We start from the raw sequence: 24,416 nt of genomic DNA, 5'->3' as shown, positions 1-24,416 counted from the left end.
GACCAAACTTTAAATAGCAAAGAACAAAAGAGGACAACCCCTGTCAGACCCTCTATTCCCTGCCATAGAAACCTTTCTCTTCTCCCAGGTGGAATTAGGCAAATCCTCCTTGCTCTGCTTTTAGGATCATTACTGACCCCATGCAGAAGATATTCAAGAAATTTTAGTTTAATACTTAGAAGACTCAGCTTCTAGTTCACACAGTATATTTGTAAATTATAAAATAAACATATTCTCATGCAAGACAATTTATAAAACAGAAGAAAGAGTAATTTTCATCATCCACAGTCTCAGCACCCAAAGATATGTCTTATTAACATTTTAATGTCTTTCCTTCAAGACTTCTTTCTCTACAGAGATTCTGTTTTACATATTGGACATCATATTGCATATCTCAGTGTTTTAATCTAACATCATGTATGCACTTATATACATATACAGTGGTGACAGGTTGAATCATTGGTCTCAATTCTTCACTCCCCTCTAATAGAATTATATATCCACACTCTTGCCACTCTGGGGAAGAGCATCCCAACTTCTCTCCCTTCTGATAGAAATATGTCTTTACCTCTCGTCAGACTGGTGAGCAGAGAGTTATTCCCAACACCTTGACTTTGAAATTAATCAAGTGATTTACATTGGCCAAAGGGTTATTAGCGGACAAATACTTTTTAATGTAGGTTTTATTGTTTAAGATATGGCAAAGCTAACAGATCAGGAGACAGCTACCACTGTAAACATAATTTGTTACACTCAACAGACCCCAAGACAAAAGGGCATGCCACATCATAATGCGGGGTCACACGGGAAGCACCAGGGTCAGTCAGGGGCAGAGGAAGCAGGGAGAAGATCTTCATTGTGGTTTCTGTGGGAAACATAATGGGCGAGGCAGGGTAAGCAGGTTTAGGATTGGCCACTTTGAATAATTTAGTGGACTCTATGGTATAGTTGTCTGGTATTTGGTCCTGGAGTATCGGCCCAGAATGTGAGAGTTCATTAATGGAGGTGGTTGGGGGGTATGAGCTCCGGGGTAGTTGGTTTGTGTGTGAAAGGTGCACTCTTAGGCCAGTAGTTTGCTATCTCTAGGAATTAGCTAACCCTCGGAGAGGGAGTCGCTCCAGGGTCAGCAAGGCCCCAAGATGTCAAAGCATCAACAAATACAGAGTAAAAAGACATGATTACCACAGCATGACGCAAACAAGGGTTTGGAATGTGCTGATGTGGTTGGGCTTGTTCTCTTGCAACGTGATTGTCTGCAACGAGAAAAGCTCATCCAGCCAGGGTTGCAGAACAACCACACAGGGAGCAGGCCTGGACCCAACTCAAGGTCAGGAACTAAGCCCAGCTGACTCCCAGCCAGCAGCGGAGGCAAACCGCAGCCAGCCCACGTAAGCCAGAAACTAATGCTTATTGCTGCCTGCCTCTGAGATTTTGTGGTTGCTTGTTATAGAGCATTATGGTGGCAATAGCTGAATATGTTGGAAGTGGGGTACTGCCATAACAAATCCCAAAATATGTTCCATCAACTTTAGGACTGGAGATTAGACAAGAAGGATATTGTTCTAAAAGCCTGGAAAAAATGTTGGTCCATGTTATATAGTAGTGAAAGTAAAACATCTGTTACAACTGTTACTTTCAATAAACCAAAAGACAGACAATGGACCTCATAAAGTTGGGATGATGACCAAGCAAGTTTCAATTCACAATGCTGATAGGGTAAGTGGGTTGTTGAATTGCATTTGAAAAGCTATGATAACAGATGGGTTCTGTGATGGTTAATATTGAGTATTAACTTGATTGGATTCAAGGAAGCAAAGTATTGTTCCTGGGTGTGTCTGTGAGGGTGTTGCCAAAGGAGATTAACATTTGAGTCAGTGGACTGGTAGAGGCAGACCCACCCTCAATCTCGGCGGATGCCATCTAATCCACTGCCAGCATGGCTAGAATAAAGCAGGTAGAAGTTGGAAGGACGAGATTCGCTGAGTCTTCTGGTCTTCATCTTTCTTCCGTGCTGGATATTTCCTGCCCTCAGATATCAGACTCCAAGCTTTTCAGCTTTTAGACTCTTAGACTTACACCAGTGGTTTACCGGGGGCTCTCAAGCCTTCGGCCACAGACTGAAGGCTGCACTGTTGACTTTCCTACTTTTGAGGTTTTGGGACTCAGACTGGCTTCCTTGCTCCTCAGCTTGCAGTTGGCCTACTGTTGGACTTTACCTTGTGATTGTGCGAGTCAGTACTCCTTAATAAACTCCCCTTCATGTATACATCTATCCTATTAGTTCTCTCCCTCTAGAAGACCCTGACTAATCCAGATTTTGGTACCAGGAGCAATTCTAGAGGAAGAGAATTTTAAGGATGGATTTCTTTAGTTGGTTTTGGGGTTTCTGGAGTTGGTTGCTTAATATGATTAGACTCAAAAATGCTAAGGACTCTACTTCTGATAGTATGGAGAATACTGATGGTCCTTGGAATGAACTGTTTAGAGAATTATGCAAAATAAATACATCTGATACTTCTGATTCATCGTTCATGAGAGGCAAGGAGTTTAGTGACTCTATACATAATACCTTTGACCATATGTAGAGAATCAAGAAATATAATGAAGTTGGTTGGTTGCTCCTAAGTTCACTGGACAAAGTGATGAAAGAAAAGGATGAGCTCAGGGATTCTAACTCCCAGCTCCAGAAGCACATACTGAGCCCCAAGTCTTCTAAGATTGCCCCAAGTGAGAGTCTTATCTCCTATAGACAAAGGGCTGAAATTGCAGAAAATCAGACATAAGCTCTGGTAATAGAATGACTGACCTGCCAGGAAAGGTGCATGCTCAGTCTCACCAGGTGTCTACTGTTAAAGTGAGAGCATTGATTGGAAAAGAACAGGACACTGCAAGTTGGAATGGGGATGTGTAAGAAGACCCTCATGATGCTGGGGACGCTGAGCTTGTAAACTCTGATGAGATACTTTTGCCAGAGGAAACAGCCTCCCCACCCTCAGTGGTGGCAACATCCCCTCCCCCACCAACATGGCCATCAGCCTTTCCACCTTTATCTGAGGAGTTAAACCCTGCACTGACTGAGCCAACAGTGATGGCCTCCCCTGAGGCAGTTACCAGGCAAGATAATGCTGATTCGCCTCAGGACCCATTCCCAACACCCCTGTTTGCTTCTAGACCTATAAGTGGACTCAAGTCCCGGCAGACCCCTAGAGGCGAAGTTCAGAGTGTGACCTACGGAGGGGTGCACTACTCTCCAAAAGAACTGCTTGAGTTTTCTAGTTTATATAAGCAGAAATCTGGAGAATAGGCATCGGAATGAATATTAAGGGTATGGGATAATGGTGGAAAGAACATAGAGTTGGATCAGGCTGAATTTATTGATATGGGCCCACTAAGCAGGGATCCTACATTTAATGTTGCAGCTTAGGGAATTTAAAAAGGTTCTAATAGTTTATTTGTTTGGTTAGCTGAAATATGGATTAAAAGATGGCCCACCGTGAGCGAGCTGGAAATGCTTGACTTCCCCTGGTTTAATGTAGAGGAAAGGATCCAAAGGCTTAGGGAGATTGGAATACTAGAGTGGTTTAGTCACTTTAGACCTGCTCATTCCAGCTGGAGGGGTCCAGAAGACATACCCTTCACCAATACTTTCCAAAATAGATTTATGAGGGGAGAACCTATATCCTTGAAGAGCCTTGTGATTGCTTTTTTCTGTATGCCAGATCTTACGGTGGAAACTACAGTCACTCAATTAGAAAATTTAAATGCCATGAGAATAATCAGATCTCAAGGTGGCAGTGGCCAAGTGGCAGCACTCAACTGTCAAAAGCAAGGTGGGCATAGTTACTGTAATGAACAGCAGAGGCAAAGCAGCAATCAGAATAGTCTGACTCGAGGAGAGCTCTGGCATTAGCTAATTAATCACAGTGCTTCTAGAAGTGAAATTGGTAGGAAGCCTACAGCATTCTTACTTGATTTGTATAAGTAGAAAACTTCCAGGTCAAGTGGACAAGACTAATTTGAATTATAAAATAGAGAATCATGGCCCTTCTGTCAGTTTCCAGACTTGAGCCAGTTTACAGACCCAGGACCCCTTGAATGAAGGGGTGGCCAAGTTCCCTTGAGAAAGGGCCCCACTACATTACCAACAATTTATGCTGCTAATCTTTCTCCCATCCTTCCCACAAGGAAACCTCCAGCCTTTTACCAGAGTGTGCACTGGGGAAAGGGGAATGATCAGACTTTTTGGGGACCACTGGACACTGGCTCTGAACTGATGTTGATTCCAAGGGACCCAAAACGTTATTGTTGTCCCCCAGTTAAAGTACAGGCTCATGGAGGTCAGGTAATTAATGGTGTCTTAGCTCAGATCCAACTTACAGTGGGTCTAGTGGGTCCCTGGACTTATCCTGTTGTCGCTTTCCCAGTGCCAGAATGCATAATTGGCATAGACATACCTAGCCGCTGACAGAATCCCCACACTGGCTCCCTGACAGGTAGGGTGAGGGCTATTACAGTGGGTAAGACCAAATAGAAGCCATTAGAACTGCCTCTACCTAGAAAACTAGTAAATCAAAATCAATATCGCATCCCTGGAGGGACTGCAGAGATTAACGCCACCATCAAGGACTTGAAAGATGCAGGGGAGGTGATTCCGATTCCCACCACATTCCCATTCAACTCTCCCATTTGTCCTGTGCAGAAGACAGATGGATCTTGGAGAATGACAGTGGATTATCATAAGCTTAACCTAGTAGTGACTCCAATTGCAGCTGCTGTACCAGATGTGGTTTCATTGCTTGAATGAATTAACGCATCTCCTGGTATCTGGTATGCAATTATTGATTTGGCAAATGCCTTTTCCTCCATTCCTGTCCATAAGGCCCACCAGAAACAATTTGCCTTCATCTGGCAAAACCAGGAATACTCTTTCACTGTCTTACCTCAGGGGTATATCAACTCTCCAGCTTTGTGTGATAATCTTGTTCACAGAGATCTTGACCACTTTTCCCTTTCACAGAACATCATACTGGCCCATTATATTGATGACATTATGCTGATTGGATCCAGTAAGCGAGATGTAGCAAACACATTGGACTTATTGGTGAGACATTTGCATGCCACGTGATGGGAAATAAACCCACCTAAAATTCAGAGACCTTTTACTCAGTAAAATTTCTAGGGCTCCTGTGGTGTGTGGCCTATATCTTTATATCCTTCTAAGGTGAAGGAAAAGTTGCTGCATTTGGCCCCTCCTACAACCAAGAAAGAGGCACAATACCTAGTGGGCGTATTTGGATTCTGGAGGCAAAACATTTTCATCTGAATGTGTTACTCTGGCCCATTTATCAAGTGACCCCAAAGGCTTCTGATTTTGAGTGGGGTCCAGAACAGGAGAAGGCTCTGCTGCAGGTCCAGGCTGCTGTGTAAGTGGTTTGCCACTTGGGCCATATGACCCAGCAGATCCAGTGGTGCTTGAAGTGTCAGTGGCAGATAGGGATGCTGTTTGGAGCCCTTGGCAGGCCCCCATAGGTGAATCACAGCAGAGGCCTCTAGGATTTTGGAGCAAGGCCCTGCCATCTTCCACAGATAACTACTCTTCTTTTGAGAGACAGCGCTTGGCCTGTTACTGGGCTTTGGTGGACATTTGACAATGGGTCATCAAGTCACCATGTGACCTGAACTGCCTATCATGAACTGGGTGCTTTCTGACCCATCTAGCCATAAAGTGGGTCGTGCACAGCAGCATTCCATCATCAAATGGAAGTGGTATATATGTGATGGTGCTAAAGCAGGTACTGAGGGCACAAGTAAGTTACATGAGGAAGTGGCTCAAATGCCCATGGTCCCCACTCCTGCCACCCTGCCTTCTCTTCCCCAGCCTGCACCAATGACCTCATGGGGAGTTCCCTATGATGAGTTGACAGAGGAAGAGAAGACTAGAACCTGGTTCACAGATGGCTCTGCATGATACGCAGGCACCACCCGGAAGTGGACAGCTGCACCACTACAGCCCCTTTCTAGGACATCTCTGAAGGATAGCAGTGAAGGGAAACCTTTCCAGTGGGCGGAACTTCAAGCAGTGCACCTGGCTGTGCACTTTGCTTGGAAGGAAAAATGGCCAGATGTGTGATTATATACTAATTCATGGGCTGTAGCCAATGGTTTGGCTGGATGGTCAGGGACTTGGAAGAAGCATGATTAGAAAATTGGTGACAAGGAAATTTGGGGAAGAGGTATGTGGATGGACCTCTCTAAGTGGTAAAAAACTGTGAAGCTATTTGTATCTCATGTGAATGTTCACTAAAGGGTGACCTCAGTAATCAAGTGGATAGGATGACTCATTCTGTGGATACCACTCAGCCTCTTTCCCCAGCCACCCCTGTCATCACCCAATGGGCTCATGAACAAAGTGGCCATGGTGGCAGGGATGGAGGTTATGCATGGGCTCAGAAACATAGACTTCCACTCACCAAGGCTGACCTGGCTACAGCCACTGCTGAGTGCCCAGTTTGCCAGCAGCAGAAACCAACACTGAGCTCTCGATGTGGCACCATTCCTCAGGGTAATCAGCCAGCTACTTGTGACAGGTTGATTATATTGGACTTCTTCCATCATGGAAAGGGCAATGGTTTGTTCTCACCAGAATAGATACTTACTCCAGATATGGGTGAGCCTATCCTGCACGCAATGCTTCTGCCACGACTACCATCTGTGGACTCATGGAATGCCTTATCCACTGTCATGGTATACCACACAGCATTGCCTCTGACCGAGGCACTCACTTTATGACCAAAGAAGTGCAGCAATGGGCTCACGCTTATGGAATTCACGGGTCGTACCATGTTCCCCCTCATCCTAAAGCAGCCAGATTGATAGGATGGTGGAATGGCCTTTTGAAGTCAAAATGACACCACCAACTAGGTGACAGTACTTTACAGGGCTGGGGCAAAGTTTTCCAGAAAGTTGTGTATGCTTTGAATCAGAATCTAATATATGGTACTCTTTCTCCTAGAGCCAGTATTCATGGGTCCAGGAATCAAGGGATGGAAATGGAAGTGGCATCACTCACCATCACCCCTAGTGACCCTCTAGCAAAATTTGTGCTTCCTGTTCCTGTGACATTACAACATTACATTCTGCTGGCCTAGAGGTCTTAGTTCCAGAGGGAGGAACGCTGCCACCAGGAGACACAACAATGATCCCATTAAACTGGAAGTTAAAATTGACACCTGGATACTTTGGGCTCCTCCTACCTCTAAGTCAACAGGTTAAGAAGGGAGTTACAGTGTTGGCTGGGATTATTGGCCCAGTCTGTCAAGATGAAATCAGTCTACATATGAGATCCCTTAGGGCGTCTCTTATACCATACCCTGTGATTAAGGTCAATGGGAAACTATAACAACCCAATCCAGGCAGGACTACAGATGACCCAGACCCTTCAGGAATGAAGATCTGGGTCACTCCACCAAGTAAAAATTCATGACCCAATGAGGTACTTGCTGAAGGCAAAGGGAATACAGAATGGGTAGTGGAAGAAGGTAGTCATCAATACCAGCTACAATCACATGACCAGCTGCACAAACAAGAACTGTAATTGTCATGAGTATTTCCTCCTTATTTTGTTAAGAACATGTTTGTGCATGTATACACTTGTACTAAGGAAATATCTTCATTTTATTTCCTTTCTTTTTCATTTATCATATGGCATAAGATTTATTGACTTTATATCAGCATTTAAGTGTTGTTAACTTTATGTAATAGCATTTAGGTTAAGGATTAGTACACTTCCATTTGTACAAAGAATAGTTGTATTATGTTAGGCATAATTATGACCTTATTATTGATTGTCTTTATTTGAAGACTATGTATGTTAGGAGATGCATGGGTTCAAGTTGACAAAGGGTGGACTTGTGATGGTTAATACTGTATGTCAACTTGATTGGATTGAAGGATGCAAAGTATTGTTCCTGAGTATGTCTGTCAGGGTATTGCCAAAGGAGATTAACATTCGAGTCAGTGGGCTGGGAGAGGCAGACCCACTCTCAATCTGGGTGGGCGCCATCTCATCAGCTGCCAACATGGCTAGAATCAAGCAGGCAGAAGAAGTTGGAAGGATTTGACTCGCTGAGTCTTCCGGCCTTCATCTCTCTTCGGGGCTGGATGCTTCCTGCCCGCAAATATCAGACTCCAACTTATTCAGCTTTTGGACTCTTAGGTTTACATCTGTGATTTGCCAGGGGCCCTGGGCCTTCAGCCACAGACTGAAGGCTGCACTACCAGCTTTCCTACTTCTGAGGTTTTAGGACTCAGACTGGCTTCCTGCTCCTCAGCTTGCAGATGGCCTATTGTGGGACTTCACCTTGTGTTTGTGTGAGTCAATACTTCTTAATAAATGTCGCTTCATATATACATTTATCCTATTAGTTCTGTCCCTCTAGACAACCCTTACTAATACAGGTTCTGAGGAAAACATGGCTATCTTGCAACAGAATTCAGAGTAAATAAACATGGCCCAGAAATCCTGCATTTACAGGGAATAAAAAAAAAAAAATCTATATTGAGAAAATTTCTGTTAACATGAACTAAAAGCGATTGTGACTTTTTGAGATATAAAACTTCTTCTAGTCTCCTCCTACCCCAACCTTCCACAGGGAGGATGCAGGCTGAGAGGGTGACCCAGACACCAAATAGGGCATATTCTCCAATGCCCTCTTTAGAAGTGACCAAGGGGGATTTTGGCAAGGGACCTCCCAAAGAGTAGAGCCAAAAACCACAGAGAAATAATGAACTAAGATTTGGGGAGCTCAGCCCAGGGAGCAGTAATGGGGTCTAAGCCAGTAAGAATATTCCCTTCTCCCAAGGTAGGGGAAGCTGGCAACATTCATCAACCAGGATTTCACAGTGTCTATAAACCATGACCGCTATGTGCATCTTACTCTTCTGCTATTACAATGACGCCAGCAGGGGATGAGATTTGGAAGGATTTTGGGATGGACACAAGCACCTGTGGGAGGGATGTGAAGAAAGGTAATGGAAAGCAGACCAGGGTTGATCGAATTATTGGTGCCAGTTCTTTTTTTCCCTCATAAGAGAATCAGGCATAACTCATTCTTGCCATCTTCTCAAGGAAAGCAGAGGATACTTCCCCATCCCTCACTTTAGGCGGGGCCATGTGACTTGCTTTGGCCAATTAGAAGTTGGCAGACAGGAAGCAAGCAGATGCTTACAATGTGCTGCGTGGTTGCACTCAGCCTCTTGCCCGCTAGGAGACTCCCATGAGAAGAGGTTACCTGGTAGCAGGTATCCCTTCAACCTGGACTCCAAAATGAATACAGAGCAACATACCTGAGACCAGATCTGCAGCCTGCATCCAAGGCCGGTTTACCTGAAGCCAAAAGCAGAGTCTTATTCCAGCTAACCTGCAAACATATGCAAAATAAGTAAGTGTTTATTGTTTTCTGCTACACAGATTTAATGTTTGTTATATGGCTTTATTAAGGCAATAATAGACTAAGATACGTATTTTCCCATGTCATTTCATATTCTTTAAAAAGCACTCTTGTAAATGCATTGATTCCATTGAAAAATTTCATTTAGTTAACTATTTCCTGATTCTGAAATATTAGGGATTTTACTAAATCTGGTTTTTTGCCTCTATTTTTTGCTTTTTGTAACAATGCTATTAATAACATATTAATCCATAATTTTTTCCATACTTTGATTTATTTTCATAGGGTTAAAACTGGATAATAACATCTACTTCACAGAGCTGTTGTGATGATTAAGAGACTTAAAATAATGAAGTGCTAAACATATCATCTTTCATGTAATAAGCATTCAGTAATGATTGTTATTGTTTTTTGTTGTAGAGTTCCAAAAGTAAGAAAAACTATTCCAAGATCTTGATATGAAATGTAAAACTATTTTCCAATAGTTATACCAATTTATACTGCTAACAGCATCATGTGAGTTTTAGCATACCTTCAAACAACTCCATTTTTTTAACCTTGGCTATTTTGACAGCTGAGAAATAATATCTTGCTGATATTTTAATTTTTATAGTTTTTATTACAAGTGAGGTGGAAATTATTTTATAAATTGTCTAACCATTTATATTTTCTCTTCTGCAAATTACTCAGTTAACACATCCATTTAACATGCCCATTTCCATCCAGTCATGATGTTGGTCTTTCTCTGACCTGATAGACTTACCTGGTGCCAAAGACCTGATTGACTTCCGGGTGTTTCTGTGGCCACTGGGCACTTGAAGTGTTTCTATTGCCACAAGTTGATATGATAATATTTTGGATATAGTGAGTTTAATGAAATATAGTATTAGAATTTATTGTATATGTTTCTTTTTACTTTTTAAAACATAGCTACTAGACAATTTTAACTACATATTTCTATTGGACAGAGCTACTTAGACCTTTGAATATCCCTTGCTCTGAAATTCTTCTTTGTCAAAACTCTCATTGCCCACACCCTCATGTTGGGTTCTCCTACTATTACATGGTCTATCACCTGTAGTCTGTTGTCATACCTTCTAGATAATGCTGTGTTGAGTCCAATCCATCTCCTCCAAGTCCCTGCTGCATTTCATTCTCTGAGTCTCACCTCCTCCTAATTCAGTTCCATCCTCCTGTGATGAATCCTTCCAGGTCTCACAACACATCTCAATTAGGTTCTATTACAGATTCCTGGATGAAATGGCAAACTTGATAAGGATTTTTAAATCCTATAATGTGTGTTAAATAGATTATACTCACTGCTATCTACATGTTTATATTCCATTTATTCTATTTTCTAGCAATAAAACACATGGCTTTTCAAATGCTGAGTATTTTTTATATGAAAGTGTCATTGAAAGTTTACAAACATACAAAGCTAGTAAACAATTGCATACGTTTTTCAAATTCCCCTACCTCTGCCCACACCGTCAAACGTAACCACTGTGAATCCTCTCAAAACCACAGTTGGTGAAGACAGGCAAAGGTTATATCTGTAGCTACGAACCCTCAAAAGTTTCCTAACACCAACTCTAGCTGACTAAAATGTCACAGACATTTACTCATAATCCCTGGGGTTTTTGAATCTATAAGGCAGCATGGGTATGGGTTAACTTACCTGGCTACATTAGAATTTTTAAAAGCCCTTTATGAAGGGTTCAAGAAAAAGAAGTCTATAATGCCGATGCAAAGTAGAATTCTTAATGTATTGAAAGGGATTACCATATGTAACGTGGAAAATCAACCTCATTTTTTAGATCCACAGCTCTTTTCTTGTTGCCTGAATTCATAATTGTGAGGCTCGTTTGCCTTAGGGAAGTATCTGCAGCACATTTTTAATGCCAGACCAGCTCCTTCCGCCGTTCTTGCGCCTTTCCAGCAAGCTATTTCTCACCTCCCCCAACATCCCCATGGCTGCCCAGGAATTAAAACCAATTTGAATATGTAATCATGTGGAATAATAAGCACAAGTGTACTCTCTGGGGTGCTCTCTGGCTGCTACTCATCTCCTTACATCTAGTTTCCTAAGTGCCTTTGAGAGATGCTGAGAACGCCATGTTGACGGTTAACCTTTTAACAGTTTTGCCATTCTCTGTTCACCCTGGCTACAAGCCCAGCTGTAAAGGAGGCACAGGAAGTGGGGTGAAGGAAGGGTTTCCTTCCTTCTGAGACTCACTGGAGAAACATTCTCCATAGCCTGAGGAAGAGAGTTGGGCAGGCTTTGAATAGTGTATTTTTAAAACACTCATTATTCTGACAATGGAGTTTCATGAAACTAGCTTTTATTCCTTTTATGCAAGTCAAATAGAGATTTCCCAAAACACATTACCATACCAGGAAGTAAATAACTATTGCCTTGTTTTATGAATATGAGAAATTTCTGTGAAGATGCCTAAATATTTTGATTAATTTAAAAGTAGATGAGCTGATGTGTAGGTATTTACAACATCAAAGTACTTTTCTGATTGAATCAGTTTCAAAAAGGCAATATAAAAGGTAGAGCATTCATCTTAAATAGCAATTTAGAAGTGGATGCGTTGGGTATTCTGAGGCATTCAAAATCTGATTATTTTGATACCAATACTGCTATTTTGATGCAAACACTACAGTGATCAATTTGGTGGATGTAAGGGGAGGGCCTCACTTTGATCTAGTATTCCTTATTAAAATGTAAAAGCATCCACTGTACCTCTTGAATACATAAGAATAATGAACAGTACCAGTAAATATCTGAATTGCAATCAGTGTTGTTTTGCCTGTATCGTCTCATTTCATCTTCAAAGCATGTGTCTGGGAGACAGATATTATTAGGATTAATCACTGATGTTGCTGAGATTGAGACTTCCTTCGCAGTTGGTTATAAAGATCTAAGAATAAATCATCTTTCTTGAACTCGAGCATATCCATTAAGGTCAGAATTTCTGCAGATTGAGCTTGAGCTATTTTTAGGTAGGGTTCTAAAAAGCAGCTGCAATTCAAGTGTCACAGTGCATGCCTTTTTGGCTCAGCAGTTGATACTTCTTTTTCGTGCTACTCTCCCTCCCCAGACTCCTGGGACCATCGCATAGAGGGTGCTTGGGACATGCTGCACTGGACTATGCACACACCCCATGTCTCCAACATGACTATAAGCCCCTTGAGTTTTACAATATGCAAAACCTTAGCACAGAGCTCTATGCAATTAATATTGACCAATGTTCATTGATAATAAGGTTCTATAAAATTTCAGAGGCCACCAGGATGCATCACGGTCCTGACTCCAAGGCAGAAGACTGAGAGTCACCAAGAACTGAGACATGCTGTCGAGCCATAATCAGAAGAGAAACTGGAGTTGAGAAAGAGCCAGGCCTGGCCACACAGAGAAGTGAAAACCTCCATTTAATGGTCAGAGGCACAGTCCAAAGTTAGGCATCAGAGAAGTGTTCCGTTTTGGTCATTATTATTTCTTAAGAATCTTTCTGAGCACTCTCAAAACTAAACGGCTGGAGGTCCAGGGCCCTTGCTCTCAGTGTCTGATCAGCTGCTGTCATCTGCCCCATGGTTTTTTCCATCCTTCCTAGCAGCACAAACCAACTGGTTTAGCCTAACATTGATAAAACTATACAATCTTAGATTTGGAAGGATGCTTTAAAGCAAATAGCAAAGCCCTCAGCTAATTTTCTAATTTTGTTGCTATAAGAATAAAGAATTTAATGTGGGTATGGAGGGAGAGTTATTTGGGTCCATTTTTCTTCTGGTCTTTCCCCTTTTCCAAGTGTATAGGCAATCCTGCACTCGTTGCCTCAGGAAGGGGAGGCAATTAGTCAGAAGATATAAATAGCCAACTGGCGCTTTTTGTCTCTGTGTTTTAAAAGGGGGAACTTAGAATTTTGGGGATGATGTAAAGATCAAATGTGTGGGAGAAAGACAGGTCAAAGAGCATTGACTTCCTCCACCCACTGCCTAAAATAGGATTCTCTGAGGTCTGAGGCAAGGAGAGTGAAGAGCAGATAATGATGAGAACAGACAAAATGAGGGGTTCAAGAGCCAGGTTCCCTTCTTTCTGGGCAGTTCCCAGGAGGAGGTAGCAATACCCCAAAGTGATGGCTTCATGCAAAGTCTAGGCACACCAGTTCATTGCCTCTTAAAGATTTCTGGCGTGAACCCAGGAGGCGGAGCTTGCATTGAGCCGAGATCGCACCACTGCACTCCAGCCTGGGTGACAGAGCGAGACTCCATCTCAAAAACAAACAAACAAACAAGATTTTCAGCCCTCAAGCTATGCAGCAAAACATCTGTGTGAGCCTCCAGTTCTAAAAGGCCATGCTGCAAGCCAAATACTGTCTCAGGGTGACTCAAAGGGAACAGATGGCTCAGGGACCAGAAGGCTCACCCTCCCTCAATGTGCTGCTCAAGGTACTAAGTAAATCCCAACAGGGTCTTTGTCTCAATCCCCGGGAAGAAGAGAGAAACCAACAATAATCTGAGATTGCTACCCTTAGCCTGCTAGTACAAAGATAAAACATCAAATTGAGTTAGAGGAAATGTTATTTTTCTAGGTCAATGCAGTCTGTGGACTGAGATGCAGAGATCTACTATACACATAAACACATGTAAAACTACCTAACACATAAAATGTTACCTATATTATTAGCAATATAATATTATCACTGAGTTGAAAGTCAGCTACAAAATGTGAATGTCAGTTGACCTCCACGTGGTTATCTTATGTCCAGATGAAAAAACGTTGGCTCAAGTCATTGCCTTTTAAAAATCCATTATTAAAAGAGAAAATACTAATTAAACATTCATTGTCACTTTAGGGTAAAGAGAAAAGAAGAAGGTGGAGTAAGTGTCTAGCTTTATTCCACAGGAATTTGTCCTCGTCTCTGCTTCATTCAGCACTCTGACAATTCCTTGGCAAAGTGTAGAATGTATATGCATCTCTATTAAATATTTTCCTCTGCTAGATTTGACTCTTTCAACTACAGTCCTTTTTATTTTTATTTTTTTAGAGATGGAGTCTCGCTCTGTTATCCACCCTGGGGTACAATGGCATAATCATAGCTTACTGTAAACTTGAACTCCTGAGCACAAGTGATCCTCCCACCTCAGCCTCCCAAAGTGCTGAGATTACAAGTATGAGCCACCATGCACAGCCCAATTATGCTACTTTTGAGTATTAATTAAGACAACTGAGATTTTGGCTGCCCACCCAACATCACATTGTGTTAAATTTAAGCACCATATGAATGTACTTCTTTAATAACCTCTTTACTATTTTCCTTGTTCTTCCATTTTACTATTTCTGCAAACCTCCTAATATAGACCATTCAGTCTATCTCCCTTTTCCTCTCCTACACCCTGCTAGCTCAGCACGAGCTGCTGGAGAAAACTCCCACATCAGTGCAGATTGGTGTCACAACCGAAGCAAGGCTTCCAAATGCAGCTGGCCATCAGCATTTCGGAGGAATGTCTTGCCTCCCTTGGCCAGGTGGCACCACTCTCTCCTGATTCTCCTCCTGCCTCCCCACTCTTTGTTTCTCAGTCTTCTTTACAAGCTCTTTTTCTTCTTTTCTTAGATATTCATGCTCCCTGCATTCTGGCGGGTGCTCTCATTCAACGTGCCCCTCCTGGGAAATCTCAGGCACTGTGATAACTTTGACAATCTGTACAAGCTAATGATTCCCAGATCCTTATCTCCAGCCCAGGGCCTTCTGAGCTCCATGTCTGTAAGTTAATAGACATCTGTAGCTACATCATTAACACATTTTAAACACAAGCCCGAAAATTAACTCATTTTCTATTATCTCATCCAGCAACTCCTGTATTTCCAATTTTGATAAAGACCATCTTTTTGTGTGTGCATGTATATACTTGGTTTGATCTCTGTTCCATTCTTCCTAGAATGTTTGATTGTATCCCATGTTCATTAGCACGTGACCATATTGGCTATTTCTCCAATAAAAAATGAAACAGACCATGTGCCTGCACCTAACTAGTACTCAATAAATAGTTACTAAGTGAATCATTTCCATGATCCAATAGTTTAATAATCTTATCAAAAAAGACAATAAGTATACTGATAAAACTTACATTTAAGAACCAGTGACCCCACTTTATACTCATTCTTTTCCTTTCCTAAATGCTGATGATCGATTCATTTACTATTTCACTTGGGGTACACATCAAGCTTATTGGTTTATAATTCATAAAGTTATGAGAATGAGTAGACACTTTCTCTTCTTTCTTTTGGAATTCAGAATTAAAATGGGTCTCTGTGGATGTACGGGCACATGCTCATACTCTGTAATTCCTCATCAATTGTCATTTATGGTTCCACAACCTTACCTGCCCTTTCTCAGGAACCAATGACCTGGTTTATACAAACATGGCTAATATGAACTCATTTGGATAGCTCTTTCTGATTCTTAGAGAAATCTAAGAATTTAGATTCCTCTTACTAATATTTATTTTTCCCTTCTGACTGAAAATACTTCTCTTTGACCAAAAAGAAAAAAATTCTAACACCAATTCAATATTTCTGGAATTTTTTCTCCTATTGTCTATTAACATTAATTTTCCTTAAGTAATCAATATTCTTTTCTTATTTTTCTCACTCAAAAAGTGACTGTGAGACTCCACTTTTGTTGTCCTTTGTGCTTTTTGCAAACCTCCACTCATTCTGGGTTTTAACTTTCCTGACTCAGCTTTTCCAGTTTCCCAACTCAGCTTTTCCAGTTTCCTGACTCCGTTTCTGCTTAGTTTCTTTCCTCTCCTTCCAGCTCATGGTTGTATTATTCTAAAATTAGTATTACCATCCAACAAATACGTTGACAAATAATAGTTATTGAGCATTTATTATGTGCTAGACACATCACATTCAATTTTTTAATTTCACCATAACCCAGTGGAGTAGTTATTACTAAGATCCCTCTGTTACAGATGAGGAAATGAGACTTAATGAAATTCAGAAGTTTCCCAGTGTCACAGAGCTAGTAAACTACAGATCCAGAGGCTTAAGCCCAGGTCTGAATGACTAAAAGCCAAGGCCCTACTGTCTAAGTTTAGTCTTCTTCTGTGTGAAAAGTACCATAACACTGAGCTCACAAACTCAAAGGCTCCAGAAGTCATGTATTAATAGGAAATGCACATGAGTGAAGATGGCCAAGTGTTTTCATAGCAAGCACGTTGGAATATTCTTTCCTTCCACAAACATGTTTTTTCCTTTTTTCTATTATCTTCACACTTTCAAGATAAATACATAGGGAAAAATATTCTCTAATTATGCAAAAAGTAATAATGTGAGTTTGATAAATGGCAGTGGATATTCGGGTTAATGTAATCAACAAGAAGTAGGGGCACTGCTGTGAACAGAAAAGCATAGTCCCCACTTCAGTGATTCTCCAGGTGTGGACTCTGACCCTGACCAGCAGCATCTGCATCGTGTGGGAGCCGGTTAGAAATGCTAATTTGGGGGCCCCATTCCAGACCTATTGAATGAGAAATTCTAGGGTGGGGCCCAGAAAACTGTGGCTTAACAAGCCCCCTAGGTGATTCTGATGCACACTCAGGTTAGAGAAACACTGCTGTATCTAAAGGGAATACCTCCCACTCCTCTCCAGCTGATTGTTTCCATGTGGGGAGTATGGATCTTAGGCATCAGTGCCTTCATGTTCAAAGGGAAGCAGAAGTCTCCATTATTTTAATTCTCCCAATTATTAAATACTGCTTCAAACATTTTTAATACGCAATAGATGAAACAAAACACATGTAGACTAGTCCTGGCCTATAGAACACCAGTAAATGACCACTGAATAGAACCTAAGTTATATTAAACATTAGAATTATTTTACTAGTAACTACTTATGGAAATATCAATTAATTGGCAAATGAAGGACAGTCTCCTTTTCATTATAACCGCTTGTTGTTTGGGAGAGCAATCTGCCTACCTTATAATAACATTTGATAGAATTTAAATGTTTTGATCAAGGTTTTTTTTTTACCCTACCTGGAATTATCAAGATATGATTCATGTTTGAATTGTGATTTTAACTATTATGAACTAAAACATTAGCTCTAAGTGATACGGACAGGAGGCAGGGAAATGCTGGGTAGAAAAGGATGGTTCCCCGGCAAGGGCCCACCCTCAAACCTGGAAACCCATGGCCCTAAATGGAAACAGGCATTCCTGTTTTTGCACCCAAAAGTTGCCTTTTGGCCCACCACACCCCCTATCCTGTACCCATATAAACCTCAAACTCCAGGGCCCACAGTCAGATGAACAGAAGAGCAGAAGAGCAGCAGAATGGTGGAGCAGAGAAAAGAGGAGATGGAACATCTGAACATTGAGAGGAGTTCAGCTGGGGCTGGTTGGAGAGGATATCGGCTACTAGACGGCCAAACTCCAGAGGAAGATCATCTTCCCACTCCATCCCCTTTCCAGCTCCCCATCCATCCCACTGAGAGCCACCACCACAACTCGTAAACCCCCCACATTCACCAACGTTTAAGTCCATGTGTGACCTGATTCTTCCTGGATGACAGACAAGAACCCAGGTACAAAGGGGGCACTGAGCTGGTTAACACTTAAGCCATCTGCAGACAGCAGAGCTAAAAGAGCACTGTAGCACACCCACTGGGGTTTTGCAAGTCACAGGCACCAACCACTAGATGCTACCATGGGGCCAGAGCTCAAAAGCACTCACTCCAGCTCCTGCACCTGCCTATCTGTGTGCTCTCCATCCTGTAAGGGATTTGAGTGCACAGCAGCCAAACAGGTGAGCCACACCCCTGTTGCATGTCCTGAAAGGGGGGTCAGGGAACTCTCCTGTTTCATAAGGATTAGATGGCAGCTCATAAACTAACATATTTTATGAAACTTTTTTTCATTTTAATAATGGGGTGTGTATGTGTCTATGTATAGGATATGCTGAAGACTTTCAAATCAAATAAATCCAGTTCTATGTTTTAATCAGCCTGTGAAAGGCCTCTATCCAATGTTTTATGATTTTGAGCTTTAATCATAGATGAATACCTCTGAGAACCTACCGATACAAGGATATTGCCCATGGATCAAGCAGAGTTTGGGTCAAAGTGTTTCAGGAAAAGGAGCATCAGGCATGAAGGTCCCAACATGGAATGGTTGGTGTATTTGAGAATGGAAATAAGATCACTGTAAAGAACGACCCAGTATGAGATTGCAGAAGTACAGAGAACCCAGATTGTGGAAGGCCTTGTAGACTTCAGTAAGGATTGGAGGCTTTATTGTAAGGACAATGAGAAACTGCTGACAGATTTCGAAACGGCCACAATTCCCTCAAAATTTGTTCATTAAAAGATCCGTTTGGTTGTATTATGAAGACTCAGTGAGAAAGAGTAGATATAAAGCGGATGAGTTAGAAAGTTATTCCAGGAGTTCTGTTGGGATGTGGTGCTATGTTGGTGGTAATAAAAATAAAGACAATTTCACAGATTTAATAAGTACATGGGAAGTGAAATTGATATGGTATTGTAGTTACTGATCAGACTTCAATAAACCGAAAGGCCATAGTGCCAAGGGCCATCCCTAGAACTGTCCTGACTTCATGCCCCAGCCTGCTCTGACTACAAAGCTAGTGCTCTATAAAAATCCAATCTTTTTCCAGCTCCCTCAATCCATGCCTGGACCAAGCGTCAGATTCACAGGCTTTATGCTCTATATTTGCATGTGTGTATACTAGCCTAAAGCAACTGCCACTTATAACTTCAATCCTATGTGAAATTGTGCTGAGTTCCAAAACAATCCACTTCTGGAAAATGGCCTCTTTAAAAGTTAAACGGCCCAGCTCAGTGGCTCACGCCTGTAATCCCAGCACTTTTGGAGGCTGAGGCGGGTGGATTGCTTGAGGTCAGGAGTTCAACACCAGCCTGGTCAACATGGTGAAATCCCATCTCTACTAAAAAGGTTAAAAATTAGCCAGATGTGGTGGTGCATACCTGTAATCTCAGCTACTTGGGAGCCTGAAGCAGGAGAATCACTTGAACCCAGGAGATGGAGGTTGCAATGAGTCAAGATCATGCTACTGCACTCTAGTCTGGGTGACAGAGCAAGATTACATCTAAAAAAAAAAAAAAGTTTAATATTCCTTCCCCTTTGTTTACTATCTGAGAGTCTCAGATTTAGAGCCCCAATCCGTATTCTCAATTATAAATTCTGATAAAGTCTGAAACCCTAAAATTAACTTTTCTACATCTCATTTCCCTATGAGAGCAAGCCACATTAACACTATTTGGTCACACTGACCTAATAAAGGCCTTTTCGCCCATCAGTGAAAATCTGAGACATAGGGTTGATGTCATACCTGCATTGAAACACTGACTTCTCTGCTTAAGGTATATTTACAATTTAGGACATCCTGGGTCCCCCAGGGAAAATGAAGTACATTAACATCAAATATCTGTGTACTTCATTACCATCTTCATGAAAATGTAGTAGAGAAACTTTCACAATCTGCTTATTTCCCTTAGGAAGTGGGAAATTCAGGATTACAAATGCTTATCAAAGAAAGATTATAGCCTACCCAAATAAAAGGAAATACTAGGTCAAAAATATACGTAGCACATAATTCAACACAATGCCTAAATGAGCATCTTTTGAAGTACAATAATTGTTTAGAAATTCTTCATCCACTAAGAACTATTTTTTCAACCTAGGGGTGACTATATGGGGATTGGGTCACCATAATATTTATGTATTCCATTCAGTAAACAAGTGAAAATGTGAACCAAAATTAAGAAAATTTAATTATATGGTCCTGTATAATGACCCATGCTTACTACCTATCCTCAGACCCACTTGCCTTATTCTAGAGTCCTTTATTAGGTATGAGTCAGATACACACTGTGGAGAAAACGTAGACACCATGAGGCCCAGCAGGAAATAGACTTGGCAGGTTTAGGACAGGAAACCTGGCCCTATCAGTACTTCTGAGATAGAGGGAAGAGCTCCCTTTCCCCTCCCAAGGCACTAGGACCCTAGGGAGATAGAAACCCTAGGCACCCAAGAAACATGGACAGAAAGAAGGCAGGTGGACCTACGCCTTCACCCTAGGTGTTCTTCAGTGGTACTGCAGAGGCAGTGTTTAATGGGATGGAGGCCTTCCCAAGACATCTTGATGATAGCTGGCTAGTGAGAAGAAATGTTGAGACATAAGAAAGGGATGTCTCATTTTCATGGAAGAATTGAGGATTTCATACCTTCTTCACTTGTGAGCTGCCTTTTGCTATAAGCCTAAATGGAACTACCCCTGGCTTGGTGAAGTTAGGAGTGAAGTGGATGATAGAGGTAGCCCCCATTTATTCCAAGGCAAAAAAAAAAAAAAAATGTAGGTAAGAATTCCATTACTACTGTATTTCTCAGGATTATTAAAACAAACAGACTTGGGATTTAGAATTGATGTTGGGAAAGTTTTATATTAAATATAGAAACTACATAGTGACGAAGGAATCAGCAGGCAAAACTTACCACTTCTCTGAATACTGTTCCTTATATAGATTTTTCTTCGTAAACACTTAGTATATTATAATCAGTAACCATAGCAGCATATGGATTTGAATATATGCTTTTAAATTCCATATAATTGGCAAAATGTGCAGTTGAATTGTTGCTTGGTGTGATTTCTTTTTCTGCTCAACAGGGATAAGTGGGTGTCAAGTTGGACTACTCTATAAAACAGAACTGAAATGTTTTTCCCACAAGGTCATGGGGAAGGAAACTAAGCAAAGAAATTGACTTATATTTGAGAGATATGGGTCTAATATTTAATCAAGCATCCCTATGCCAGGCACTTTACTTAGGTTAAATAACCTAATCCTCCTCAAGTCTCCTGAGGCATACTTATTACTTTAAAGATAAAGAATCAGGCTTAGGAATTTAAGCAGCTGACCAAAGGTCACACAGCCAGCACATGGCAAAAGCAGGATGTGTTTGTATATTTCACATGGGCATTTCAGATTCCAAATTCTGTCCTTTTTCCTAGGACATCCTAGTTACTATCTGGGCCATTTTCCAAATGAGAGGACCAATAATTCGTTTCCTTCCTCCTTTAACAGCTGAGAAAATTGTACCTCATAGTGGTTAGCTGTCTTCTCAGTCACATAATTGTTGTGCCACAAAACTCAAACCCAGGACTTCTAAGTCCCTTTCCAGGACTCTTCCCATTATGAGATGACTGTGACATTCTAAGTCCAGTTTACCATTGTTTAAATAAGTCATTTATAACTTTTGTTTGACTGTATACTATTTAACCTAGGTGATATCTAGGATCACCTTGTGTCTTAAAATCTAGACAAGACTATTTCCGGTCCCCAGCACACCCAATATTGAAAGTCCAATTCCCTCTGCAAGGTTTCCATATATTTCTCCAGGGCTTATGCTCTCCTGAGCGCCTCTTGCTTCAGTTAATTTCTTGTTCTCCACTTTGGCACCTTGCAACTTTTTCTTTATTCCCAATGGGTTCTTGAACTGGTATTCCACTATCTTCCTTGGTTTTACACACAAACACAAAAATCATTCACACAAAGACTTTGAGTAGCAGGTTTTATAGAAAGTTTAGAGAAGTTAGGAAATATACAGGGTTTGCATAGTTGACTCATAAACAATTAGATCTGAATAACAGTCAACCTAATTCTATAGTCTCTCTGCTGATTTCTCACATTGCTCAGCCATTCTCTCTCCTATATGACCTCTGCCCCCATCAGCAGTTTTGTTTCAAATGAAAAATTATTCTACCTTCCATTCGTTCTGCCCAAAGACTTCTCAATCCTATCATGGGGATAGGATTTTTCATTCCCAAATGCTCCATCAAGATGTATTCTGGATTCCTGTAGCTTAAAGGGAAACTTTTACATTGTCCAAAGCCCTTGATGTCCTGCAACTGAAGGAGGATGTCCTTAAATTCCTTGCAGCAGGAACCCACTTAGGTGGCACCAACCTTGATTTCCAAAGGAAAAGTGACAGCATCTACATCATCAGTTTGAAGAGGATCTGGGAGAAGCTTCTGCTGGCAGCTTATCTATTGTTGCCATTGAAAACCCTGCTGATGTCAGTGTCATGTCCTCCTTGGCCGGTGGGCTGTGCTCAAATTTGCTACTGCCACTGGAGCAAATCCTATTGCTGGCTGCTTTACTCTTGGAACCTTCACTAACCCAATCCAGGCAGCCTTCCAGGAGCCGTGTTTTTTTGGTGGTTACTGATCCCAGAGCTAACCACCAGCTTCTCACAGAGACATCTTATGGTAACCTGCCTACCATTGCTCTGTGTTCCACAGATTCTCCTCTGTGCTCTGTGGGCATCTCCATCCCATGCAACAACAAGGGAGTTCACTCAGTGGGTCTGATGTGGTGAAGACTGGCTCAGGAAGTTCTGCACACAAGTGGCACCATCTCCTGTGAACACTCATCAAGGTCATGCTTGATATCTACTTCCATGGAGATCCTGAAGAGATTGAAAAGGAAGAACAGGCTGCTACTGAAAAGACTATGACTAAGGAGGAATTTCAGAGCGAATGGACTGCCCTAGCTCCTGACTCCACTGCTGCTCAACCAGAGGTTGCAGATTGGTCTGAAGGCATGCAGGTGCCCCTGTGGCCATTCAGCAGGTTTCGATTGAAGACTACAGTGTTCAACCTGCCATGGAAGAACGGTCTGCAGCTCCTCCACCTCAGGCCACTGAAGGGGTAGGAACTACCACCAAGTGATTTTAAGCTGTTCTTCCATGGGCTCTTAAGCAAGATGGAAATAAGATTGATGTTAAATAAACATCCATTTTTTAAATTTTTTTTAAAAAGATATTTTCAAGACCATTCCTCCCCAAAGCAAATTCTACTATGAACTATTTTAAAAAGAAAGGAATTTTTTTTCTTTCTTTTACCACCCACCAACTATGTCACATGCTCTGAGAAGTACACAGGGAGAAAATCTGTCCTAAAACAGTAAGTAGCTAACCTAATGAGAAAATAAATGCACAGAACTCAAACGTCTCTTGGGCCTCACCAGCCTGTAAAAACAATGAGGTCACATAACATTTACCCATACAGTCTCTCCAGCAAGCTCCCCTAACCCCAGGAACGACAGCAAGGACAATCTAAGAGAAATTCATCAATCCAACTATGAAAACTATATAACTTACAATTAGAAGAGGGGAAAGAAGTCTGAAGGCTGAAGAAGGGAGTCAACAGGATGATCACAGGTTAATAAAATGGCCCACTTTAGGTTCAAGGCGGCTGTTTAGATTTCTGAACTTGAGCCACCAGGATTCAATGATACAGCTTCTAAATGTCTGTTTGTTTTTAATCTATTTTAGTTTCACCATTAAAAAAAAAAAAAAAAAAAAAAACTAGGGTTATCTGGGGCTTCCATTTCTGACCAAATTAAAAGTATTAACATTCAGAAAACAATTGACCACGGAAATTAGTTTTTCGTGTTACTTATGATTTTGTTATAAGGATGAGAAAAACTAGTAAAGTCTGTGAAAGAGTAGTTTTTTCAACAAATCTTTAAACAATGAAGCTACCAAGGATTCTCCATCCCTTGTTCACAGTTTCAAAATCCAAAGAGCTCTGAAACTCTTGAGTTTTTAATTCGTAAAGTTCTGGCAATGTCATCTGGTAGCAGAACCTGAACGGAACACGTATGAGGCTGCTTGTGGTCTTTATTCATCCCACTTCATGGGAGGAGTTCTGTGTTTCCTGTAGAAACATGAAAATGTTTGATCACAGGGTGTTCCTCCAACTATACTGAAGGAAGTGTGTAAAATATGCAATGCAGAGTTTACCCTTCAAAAGTCTTGAGTTCCAATCCATCTTGAGTTCCAATCCACATTTGGCTCCAAGGGTTTCGGAGAAAGGATTATGGATCCACACTGGCATCTGCTAGAGGTAAGTGAAG

At 41.4% G+C, this 24,416-nt stretch overlaps 1 pseudogene; it reads left to right on the top strand.

Moving 5' to 3' along the window:
- Positions 1-1,188: 1,188 nt before the first annotated feature.
- LOC105548260 lies at positions 1,189-23,227 on the top strand (annotated as a pseudogene).
- The last annotated feature ends 1,189 nt before the right edge of the window (positions 23,228-24,416 follow it).

This window comes from Mandrillus leucophaeus, unplaced genomic scaffold (genome assembly GCF_000951045.1).
Source record: "Mandrillus leucophaeus isolate KB7577 unplaced genomic scaffold, Mleu.le_1.0 Scaffold1101, whole genome shotgun sequence".
In the NCBI taxonomy this organism is placed as follows: Eukaryota; Metazoa; Chordata; class Mammalia; order Primates; family Cercopithecidae; genus Mandrillus; species Mandrillus leucophaeus.
This window is presented reverse-complemented; position numbering and strand designations above follow the sequence as displayed.